Here is an 8,883-nt window from a genome sequence, read left to right as displayed (position 1 = left end):
AACGAACGAGCTCACACACCGGTCCGCGTAACGATTTTCATTGTGCGCATGTGTTTTTCTTTTTGTTTTGAAGATTAAGAAAAACATCTCCACAGCATTCGGACATACCTCCCCCCCGGGTACCGGGGGCAACAGCAGGAAAAACGGCAATATTTTAATAAAAACAAATTCAACCACAAAACCACGCAGCAATGGAAATAAAAAAGCCGCGGCCAGCTGGTGGCCGTTAGGTGGCGTCCAGAATCAAGAGGCACCCGAACCCAGAATGGGTACTCCAGCAAAAAAAAAAAAAAGGCACAATAGAAAGCGACGCACAATAGACAGGCGGATTGTGGTGTGGTGTTATCGTTACTTTCGAGTGCTAAATAAAGCTTCCCGAGTGAAGGAGCAAAAACCTGTCAGATGGTTTGCGTCATTCGTCTCGGGGTGGATATTCTGCAGGAGTAATATCCATACGCCAGCTGTATAGCGCTTTTCTTCGCTTGTTTTCGGTGGTAGATGTCTCAAACGTACACCTCCACACCTTCGCCAGCGCAAATAAAATTCCGGGCGAATTGACAGCAAAACGAGCAGGAATGTGCCAACTCCAGCATCTAGGCCGTGGCGACGGGACGCGACAGGTCGCGAAAGTCTGAGATGACCTAGACACACACACATACTCCTGGGAGCTGGGTCTGTGATGGCCGGGGTAGAAAGAATGGGATGTTGCCAATCCGTTGCCGTTGCGCGGTGAGAAAGTGCTGGCAGACACAATGTACACCGCCGCGTGAAGCCGAAGCCGAACCACCCTAACGTGGAGGGAATGTTGAATAGGGCGCAACGGTTCTCACGAACTGGCCTCCATTCGCCCGACAGCTCGGTACGCGGTGACGTTGACAGCTGGATCACATCGTCAACGTGCAGGCAACCAAGTTGATAAGCCACAGAGCAACAGATTTGATTAAGCTGAGTGTTGCTGTACGTTTTTACTGCCAGCTACGGTTTGCGACCGTGACGCCAAGGATGCTGAAGCTGACGTGGTTTTTGGTCGAACGCAAAGGCATGGTTACTAGTGCGAAAGTTTCGAGGTTAACAATTTTGTGTCCATCGTCATTTCGGCGGGTGCGGGTTTCGATCGGTGCGGAAAGAAATCCGACGCCACCGGACGGCCACCCGCTGGAAAAACGATTTGGAAACTCGGCACAGGATGTGCGGTGGACAAAGGGGCATGAAGGTGAAACCAAAATCCGCCAAACACACACCCGCCCCAAAAATAGCCAATCAATGAAGTGCGGCGGTTTTGTTGGGGTGCTGCCACTTGAATGAAATGCTGTCGCCGTCCAACGATCGGAAAAGCGAATCGGCCTCCAAATAATTATGCGTGTGTGGGTTGGTGTGTGTTTTTTTCCTTCTCTCTCTATCTCTCTCTCGCCATTTTCGCCTGCTTGTGGCGAATTGTTTTATAAGCTTCGCCGCCAACTCCTAGCCGCCCTTTCACGCCATCTCCCTATTTGTCGTTGATTTATTTTCTACCGCTTTCGCTGCGCGAGTTCTGTTTCAATTGGTGCGTCTCTATGATTGTTTCGACATCTCTTAGCAAAAAACAGAAAAAAAACAACCGGCGAAGGGATCCGGTGTACTGGTGCGGTTGGGTAAGGCTGCATTGATGCGCGATGGCCTTCGCAGTGTTACGGCAGATCTACCCAGGGGGGGAGTTGAGGAGGGAAGGATTTCAGCCCGAGACGGACCACTCTTACTTGAAGTCAAGGAATGAAGCGAAGAGCGTGAGTGCAACATACAACCACACCGACGAACAAAAAAAAAACAGACATTGGCCAAAATGGTGTACGAAATTGGTCAGTGGTGTTGCTACGGTGTATCGCTGTACCTGATCCGCACCAGGTGGGAGGGAGTTCGGAAAAAAATGGGACAGAGCACCAAGTGGAAACCAAACCGAAAGAAGAACCACACACACACACAAAACGAAAAGCTCATGAAAATAGCAATAACGAAAGACACACGAGAAAACACGGGTGAAACAAACGGAATTGGGTTTAATTTGGAACGGGTGCGCGAAGCGGACGAGTTTAGTCATTTTCAAGGCCCCCTATTTCGGCACGGTGTCTGTGTATGGTGCACCTACCATAACAGGGAAGGGCAGGGTGAGCGCGCGCGATACTTTCTCTTCCGATCGGCAAAACCGCACCGATCAATCGAATCGGAAGTGTGAAAAATGTGTGCGGCGTTTCTCGTTGCATTGCCACGGCGTAACGATGTACTAACCGCGGGAGAATCATGCTACCTGCTGGCGGCCCCAACAGTCTCACGCATTGGTGTGCCGTTTTGTCGACCCGCAGCAACTTGGACACGGCAACGCATGGAACCACGGTCGACCGAAGGTCTAATCGTAGCAATTGATGCAATTAGCAGCAGAAGTAGCCGGAATGGTTCTCTGCCCGCGCGCGTCCACAGCGCAAGCAGGTGGACCTCCTTCACGTTGCGTGAAGTGCAGCAAGTGCAGAACGAAGGTTTTTCGCCTTTATTGTATTAAGGGGAGACCATTGTGTAAGCCGGAACCATAAATAAGATTGGTGGTGGTATATGGGGCGCAACAACCGCATATCGATTCTAGCATCTTCCAGTGAAGCTACCGTTCTACACAGTTGGATCTGGAGCTGGACAGTACCCGGATGCGAATAGTGCATTTGATGAGCGGAAAGCGGCACACTAAGCTCTCCCATTAGCTTTACGCGATTACTACCGCCACCAACAACTCGGTCCAACTGTGACAGTTCCAAAACGTTTAAATAGTCAAAATTAAAATGAGATATGGTCTGACACTCAGGGGCGCCATTTTGGGGATTTGCCTTTATCATTGCCAGCTAAGGTACGCTGATTAGCCGCAAACGAACGAGCGGCTGGTTTGGCACGGTAGGCTTAGCACTCAAAAGAGATTATCGGGCTCGCTTTCGACGCGTTCGGAGCTGGTGATTGCGAACGAGCACATACAGCACATCCAGTCACGTCCCGACCACTGCCCGACCATATTGGATAACATGTTTACGCTAGACGGGTAGTATAGACCCAATCGTTATCGCTCATTGCAAGGCATTAAGAACGTTGTACAGACAGCACTGCGTAGCGAAAGCTGAGGATGTCGAAGTACTACGATTCTTCTACGAAGAAGCCTCAGGAGGGAGCAACGAATAAAAAAAACCCATCCAATATCTCATGTAACGAGGCGTTTGTAAATAACGAACGCGAGCGAAGGAATCTTACTCCCAGCATCGATTATAGCGCTGTACCAAAAATAAATTAATAAAGCTGTCGGTTGGTGCCATAGCCGCCAGTATCCACAAAGTATGTCAACCTGGCGCGCTGTGGGAAATGGGAACCAATCTACCAACGGCGGAATCTGCTAGCGAGATTAGAAATTGCATTACGGACCAATCTCGGCACAAACCGCGTTTGCCGTGCGGTGGGCAAACGAAATCGAGAGTACCGCCTGTGGCGGGCGGGCGATGTGCGGGAAACTATGTAAGGGATCCAAAATTGGTTGTACGTAACGGTTTGTGGCGGTGGCCAGGCGCCGCACGGTTGCGAGTAAATTGCGGTTTCTATGCACGAGCCTACTTCCCTTTTACTGCCCGTCGTTTAGGGGTGGCTTACCATCACGTATATATATCTATATATATACACCGCGCATTATGCTAAAGGCAGATCTTGCAGACTTCCCATCCGGTTACGGTAACGCTGGAGGGAAAAACTGGAATTCCTCTTGGCCGATCCACAATTCCTTTTTTAGGTGCGACAAACCATTACTTAGTACACAAATATGTTGTGTTACTCTAGCGTCTTTTTTTCGTTACTTGCAGGTATGTGGTCTTAATCTCCCTCGCTCTGTTTCTCTCTTTCTCTTTCTTTCTCTTTCGATTTCTCGGTGTGACGAGGTTTAGATATGTGTGTTCTCTGAACGAGAAGATATGGAGAGGATGATCTCTCTTCTAGTGCCTTCAACTTTTGGCTTTAAAATGTATTGGCACGATCACACAGGTTAAGAGAGATAAGTTTTTCTCTCACGGTGCTGTTGCTATTTTGATACCGGGCAGGTGTCATGCGAAGCAGACCGCTTACCAGCAACGGTATCCGTCACGTTATCAAGGAGGTAGTATATTCTCGATATGTCTCGATTACAGCGATGTACTTATTACGCAGCTCTGTAAAGGGGTAGGATCTGAAGCCCCTCGAAGGTTCCACAGGCTCTCCTACTCAACTCCTATTCCGTCACGACCTCGTCGTAACAAGTGTCATCACATATCCAAGCTAGGGTACACGGGCTAGTCCAAGCCTCTGGGCTACCTTAACGTCGGACGCCTCAAACTAGACGCTGGACTAAACTGTCACGAGGGCTTCCAGAGTTACTTGGGGGCTTGGGCGCAGAGCCAGTCACCCTGCCTCAAGTACCTAGACAGACTACGGGAAGTTACAGAAAATAAACTTCTCCACTCAAAACACCTATCGCGACGAACGAAGCTGGAACTATACAGAACTTAAATGGTTCCAGTACTCACATACGCCTCTGAGACATTGACTTTGTCTAAAAGTGACGAAACTCTCTTAGCAGCTTGCGAGAGGAAGATGCTCAGAAGGACTTTTGGCCCCGTATGTGTGGAAGGACAATGGAGGAATCGCATTAATGACTAGCTCTATGAGATGTTCGGCGAACTTACTGTCGTACAGCGGATTAGACTCGTCAGGCTCCGGTGGGCTGGTCACGTCATGAAAATGACACCGGAAGATCCAGCCCGCAAAGTCCTTTTAGGTCGACCACATGGACAATGGAGGGGTGGTAGGCCCAAATAAAGATGAAGTGATGGTTCATGCGTCCGCCAGAAAGGCCGGGATAATGGCCTGCAGCAGGCCAAAACCGTGCAGTGGTTGTACCGCCGGATAAGTAAGTAACTTATTAGACGAAGGAAATTCCTGTCTACCGATTCTAGTACACCGGTACCGAGCACTGTCCATTTTAAATCAATTGTTATCTGATCTTAAATCGTTGGATAATTGTGATGATAAGACGGTAAAAATGTTGTTCTCGAGGTTTTAACATGTAACATAGCGCTTCAATCTGATCACGTCAACCACGTCGTAAACCCTCCGTAACTTCTTCATCTCACCCATCATCATTGTAACGGCCTCCACACAGTTAGTAACAACTATTTTACAACAACAACAACAACAAAAACCCTCTATCGTCCACTAGCCTTACGGATAAATTATAGCCATCTAGTTTGATAATGCGTACTTAACAATAGCCAATAGCCACCAACGGACCGCTGACCAACAAGGGAAAATTGGAGGGAAAACATGCCGGACGGCAACTATCTCACAGCTGCCCAGCGTGTACAGAAGAGGGCACACAACACATCTTCCAGCGTCGTGTCGGTTGCGTTCGGCACCGTTGGCAGCGCTGTGTCACGAAAACAATTGGGAAGACTGTGATTCCGTAAGCGGTAATGTAAAGCAGAGAACCATGGCTACGGGTTAAAAAAAAAGAAAAAAATAAAGCAAAAATCTCCCCATGGCGGGCCTGAGGTTTTGCTAGGAAAAGCGCTCAGTCCATACCGAAACATGCTGCAATGCCATAAGGCATCTCCGGGCACGGTGCATACCAACCCGCTTATGTCATCCGACCGCCAGTGCTCCGCTTATGTTACTTTCGCGACGAGTGAAACGCATAGAAAATGGTACGGTTTGAAAAGGGGTGGAAAACACACCGGGGGAGGATGTGCAGCGATTGCTAGCGTCCAAAATGTGCGTACACATGTTTGCCGCATGCATATACGGCGACACACAACGTCCCCAACTAGTGGTGTGTTCCAGTTTTTAACACATTAAAATGTCAATCAAACAGCGAGATTATGTACTTCAAATACTTAATTTCTCTTTTGTTGCTTGATATTGTGTAGCATTTTGTTTCCTTCCACTGCACCGTTTAACCGTTTATTCCGTCCGTAAAAAAAATTATATATATTTAGAAGCATAATACAAAAATAATGGTCGCTCGTAAAGCTGGCAAACGAACCCCCTCCTGTAAAACTATAGACGCATTTCGCAGAAGAAAACAATATCCAAATTATGCATCCCCCAGGGCAGCTCATAGTGCTGCGGTTTACAGATGCAAGAAATAAAGGGAAAATAGAGTGAGATCGGCACAACGCACAAAAATCATCTTCACCGTCAGCACCACCTAGTGGGACGTTACCGTGTTACATTGTGTTAACACAGAAATTGTGTTGGGTGTGTGTTGTTGTGTTTTTCATTTCTCTCCTCCATATTTTGCAGCGATTCGCTTGCACAATCGGCTTACAATTGAAATAATTGTAGGATGCCATAATCGTCACAACCGGGCAGCATTATTTTCGGGCGGCCTGTTTCTAGTGAGTGAATAATTATTTTTTTCCGTACGTCACTCGAGCACAAACACGGCGGTTACACCGTACGAAACATGGGACACCTTTTGCTGTTGGGTAAATCGGATACGAGATCTATCTGTGCGAGATCTCATGGATGGGATGAAATACTAGTGCTGGATGAGTACTAATGTCAGAGGTATGAATACTCTACAAATCTTTAAACCGATTTAATGGATTTGCATCCTGCGGGGTCGCAACTATTACTATTAATTTTCAAGAAATTCTAAAGTTTCTCGAAACTCCTAACACTCCTAACCTCCCATGAATCTGCAAAGCTCAGTAAATATTTAAAATTTCCATACTCCTTGAAAGGTTAGCTCTTATGAGACGCAATTTAATACCCCATTATGAATCTTCAAGAATTTAGAAAGTTTGTCGAATCTCCCAACTCTATGAATCTACAAATATCAGTGAATATCTAAAATATTCATATTCTTTGGCAGATTAGCTAGTATTAGTCGCAATTTGAATCCCCATTATGAATCTTCAAGAATTTCGAAAGTTTCTCGAACCTCCTAACACCATGAATCTGCAAAGCTCAGTGAATCTCTAAAATATTCATATTCCTTGGAAGATTTGTTCGTATGAGTCGCAATTTGAATCCCCATTATAAATCTTCAATATTTTTTGAATTTCGAACCTCCTAACTCCATGAATCTTCAAATATCAGTGAATCTCTAAATATGGATGAATATCTGAAGGATTCCAAGTTTCCAAACAACAGAATTTAGCTCAACAACAAAATTTTGTAAGAAGCAAGAATCTGCCATGTTTTCTCTGCATTCCAAAATAATCAAAAACCTTGGAAGATCTTGATATCATCTGCTGTGGACAAACGGGCTCGTAAATGCGTTGGGTGTTAGTGGATCTCTTTGGAGTAGACTAAGCATTCGAATGACTTTCCTCAAAAACCTATATTCAACGGTTAATCTCAAAAGATTCATATTGAATGACTCATATTCAATTACTCATACTCCTCTAAGAAGATCCATTAAAGGAAGACATACGCAGTAACTCCATAAAAGATAATTTTTGGGATTATTTAAGAAAAAATTTTTAATCTTTGCCTTAAGAAAATGCAACCGTTTTTGCAGATTTTTAATTAATTAATCACAAACACCAAAACGACTTGAAAACCTGATCGGAAGCGATCAACGTTGAAGAATTTCAATATTGCCCTTCTTTAAAAAATTTAACATGTACTACATTTAATGAAAATTAACATCGTAATTTGTTAACTGGGAGTGTTCGCGTTGCACAATCTACTACAATATACTTCCCATTTCATTCGCAGTTCACCACCGATACCTTGCCCTGTGTGGAAGGGACCCCGCTTCCCATGCAGTCATTCGTTCCATGGAAAACCCGTGCCGAATGGAATCAATTGTACAGTGTACCCTTCAAAAGGAAGATCCAACCGCGGGCAGCGAACGGTTGAGTTTGGCACGGAAGAACCGGATTGTTACAAACCGTTCCAAATCTGTAAACTATCCTATGCATAATGAACAAGCGCATAGGACAATCGCTTTCATACGGATACTGGAGCAACCGAGCGCCCTTTGGAAACATTTCAATTAAATTAATTTGTTTCTCTTATTATTATTACTATCGTCATCATCATCATCACCATCTTCATCCCGCGAGTAATATATCTTTCGTCGACCGCGAACAGGAATATACGTAGTTAGATATGGATAGAGACAGAGAGAGAGAGAGAGAGAGAGAGGGAGATACACAGACGACCTAACAGTGAAGTCAGCTTCCTTGCGAAGAGCTCGAGCGCATCCCGAGGTGAAAATGCAATTTTCAATTATAACCAGAACGGAAATTAGTTTGCTCACCGGCGCCGACTGTTGCGGGTGTACAATGGCGGGGACGGACTTGAACGGACGGACGGAAGATCCAATCCTCGCACCTCGATCCGACAAAAAAAAACCCAATTTTGCCAACGTCTTCTACGTGCCAGTATATATATATACACACACACACATACTTTTATCATGCCCATCCATTCCCCCATCAACCCACCCTGCCTGGGTGGAAAGTGCACTCGATTTTTATACCGCTTCAAAATCGATTCCCCGATCGGTAGCTACTTTCGGTTGCGTTGTTTTTTTTTTATTTTCCATTGCTGATGCTATTGCTTCCAGTGTGTGTTTATGGTACCAAGAGAGCACACAATTCGACCAGCAGCAAGAAAATGTACTGCCAACAAACGTCGCAAGCAATCAGATACTGCTCTGGGACGATCACTGCGCGGAGAATTCGGAAGAATCGGTAAACGGTTATATCGTGTCGAATGACCTTGCTTGTACAACGAAAGATTGCTTTACAATTGCATGAATAATGGCGATGGATAATTGTATCCATCAAACGTCGGACAGGTTTTATCAATAAAGGTTAATTAGTTTATACCTGTATTATGGGA

The sequence above is a fragment of the Anopheles marshallii genome, chromosome X (assembly GCF_943734725.1).
Source record: "Anopheles marshallii chromosome X, idAnoMarsDA_429_01, whole genome shotgun sequence".
Lineage (NCBI taxonomy): Eukaryota > Metazoa > Arthropoda > Insecta > Diptera > Culicidae > Anopheles > Anopheles marshallii.
The sequence above is the reverse complement of the archived record's forward strand: the minus strand, read 5'-3'. Positions refer to the sequence as shown.